Raw genomic sequence first — 2,611 nt, forward strand, 5'->3', positions numbered from 1 at the left:
ACGGTTTTAATGACGGCACCTGATAACGAGTCAGCCCGGCTAGCTCAGTCGGTAGAGCATGAGACTGTTAATCTCAGGGTCGTGGTTTCGAGCCCACGTTGGGCGTTTTCTGATAGACTTTGAATTGCATTACCAACGCGACGTGGAGATCGCCAAGTCTCCTTCTAAGCATGAGTGCTGCCATAAACCTGGCAAAAGTTGAAGAAGTGGCTTCAAAACATTCCAATATGGTTTAGTCAATTTTAGATGAATCATCCCTTACCTCACGTGTTTCCTAAACAAAAGATTACATCAGAGTTGAAAAAGAAAGTCAGGTTCTACCGAGATTTGAATTCGGCTCGCTGTATTCAAAGTCCAGAGTGCTAACCATCACACCATAGAACCGAATGTGCTACGAAGATGGGATTCAAACGCACTCGGGCAGAGCCCCATGGATTAGCAGTCGATCGTCTTAACCATTCGGCCACCTCGTCTGAGTCTGTACCACGTCTACGTTGTGGAAAGCTAACATTGCTGAACCTTTTTCCAGTCACGTAACCTTTTACCAGCCCAAACAGTAGGAGTACGCGAGTGGCCCAATTTTAAGTAATCTTAGGTGTGGTCAATTATTGCGTAAGTCCAAGACGGCTTTAATGGCGGCACTTATAACGAATCAGCCCGGCTAGCTCAGTCGGTAGAGCATGAGACTCTTAATCTCAGGGTCGTTGGATCGCGCCCCACGTTGAGCGTTTTAGGATAGACTAAGGATTGCATTACCAACACGCCGGGAAAATCGCCAAGTGTCCTTCTAAGCATGAGTGCTGCCACAAACCTGGTAAAAGTTGAAGAAATGACTTGAAAGTATTCAAGTATGGCTTAGTCAATTTTAGATGAATCATCCCTTACCTCACGTGTTTCCTAAACAAAAGATTTCATCAGAGTTGAAAAAGAAAGTCAGGTTCTACCGACTCTATCCAGCGGATCGCTGTATTCAAAGTCCAGAGTGCTAACCATCACACCATAGAACTGAATGTGCGACGAAGATGGGATTCAAACGCACTCGGGCAGAGCCCCATGGATTAGCAGTCCATCGCCTTAACCACTCGGCCACCTCGTCTGTTTCTGTACCACGTCTACTTTATGGAAAGCTAACATTGCTGAACCTGTTTCGAGTCACGTAACCTTTTACCAGTCCAAACAGTAGAAGTACGCGTGTGGCCCATATTTAAGTAATCTTAGGTGTGGTCAATTACTGCATAAGTCCAAGACGGTTTTAATGGCGGCAACTGATAACGAGTCAGCCCGTCTAGCTCAGTCGGTAGAGCATGAGACTGTTAATCTCAGGGTCGTGGGTTCGAGCCCACGTTTGGCGTTTTCTGATAGACTTTGATTTGCATTACCAACGCGCCGTGGAAATCGCCAAGTCTCCTTCTAAGCATGAGTGCTGCCATAAACCTGACAAAAGTTAAAGAAGTGGCTTCATAACATTCCAATATGGTTTAGTCAATTTTAGATAAATCATCACTTCCCTCACGTGTTTCTTAAACAAAACATTGAATCAGAGTTGTAAAAGAAATTCAGGTGCTACCGAGATTTGAACTCGGATCGCTGTATTCAAAGTCCAGAGTGCGAACCATTACATCATAGAACCGAATGTTGGACGAAGATGGGATTTGCACCCACGCGGGCAGAGACCAATGGATTAGCAGTCGATCGTCTTAACCATTCGGCCACCTCGTCTGAGTCTGTACCACGTCTACGTTGTGGAAAGCTAACATTGCTGAACCTTTTTCCAGTCACATAACCTTTTACCAGCCCAAACAGTAGGAGTACGCGAGTGGCCCAATTTTAAGTAATCTTAGGTGTGGTCAATTATTGCGTAAGTCCAAAACGGTTTTAATGGCGGCACCTGATAACGAGTCAGCCCGGCTAGCTCAGTCGGTAGAGCATGAGACTGTTAATCTGAGGGTCGTGGGTTCGAGCCCATGTTTGGCGTTTTCTGATAGACTTTGAATTCCATTACCAACGCGCCGTGGAAATCGCCAAGTCTCCTTCTAAGCATGAGTGCTGCCATAAACCTGACAAAAGTTGAAGAAGTGGCTTCAAAACATTCCAATATGGTTTAGTCAATTTTAAATAAATCATCACTTCCCTCACGTGTTTCCTAAACAAAAGATTACATCAGAGTTGAAAAAGAAAGTCAGGTTCTACCGAGATTTGAATTCGGATCGCTGTATTCAAAGTCCAGAGTGCTAACCATCACACCATAGAACCGAATGTGCGACGAAGATGGGATTCAAACGCACTCGGGCAGAGCCCCATGGATTACCAGTCCATCGCCTTAACCACTCGGCCACCTCGTCTGTTTCTGTACCACGTCTACTTTATGAAAAGCTAACATTGCTGAACCTGTTTCGAGTCACGTAACCTTTCACCAGCCCAAACAGTAGGAGTACGCGAGTGGCCGAGTTTTAGGTAATCTTAGGTGTGGTCAATTATTGCGTAAGTCCAAGACGGCTTTAATGGCGGCACTTATGACGAATCAGCCCGGCTAGGTCAGTCGGTAGAGCATGAGACTCTTAATCTCATTGTCGTTGGTTCGCGCCCCACGTTGAGCGTTTTCGGATAAACT

At 45.6% G+C, this 2,611-nt stretch overlaps 1 non-coding gene across 1 annotated transcript; it reads right to left on the minus strand.

Annotated features, from left to right (window-relative positions):
• Nucleotides 1–2,260: 2,260 nt before the first annotated feature.
• On the minus strand, nt 2,261–2,342 carry Trnat-ggu (transfer RNA threonine (anticodon GGU)). Its single transcript has one exon. It is a non-coding gene; the product is annotated as a tRNA-Thr (tRNA).
• Nucleotides 2,343–2,611: the final 269 nt, after the last annotated feature.

This window comes from Hydractinia symbiolongicarpus, chromosome 14 (genome assembly GCF_029227915.1).
Source record: "Hydractinia symbiolongicarpus strain clone_291-10 chromosome 14, HSymV2.1, whole genome shotgun sequence".
In the NCBI taxonomy this organism is placed as follows: domain Eukaryota; kingdom Metazoa; phylum Cnidaria; class Hydrozoa; order Anthoathecata; family Hydractiniidae; genus Hydractinia; species Hydractinia symbiolongicarpus.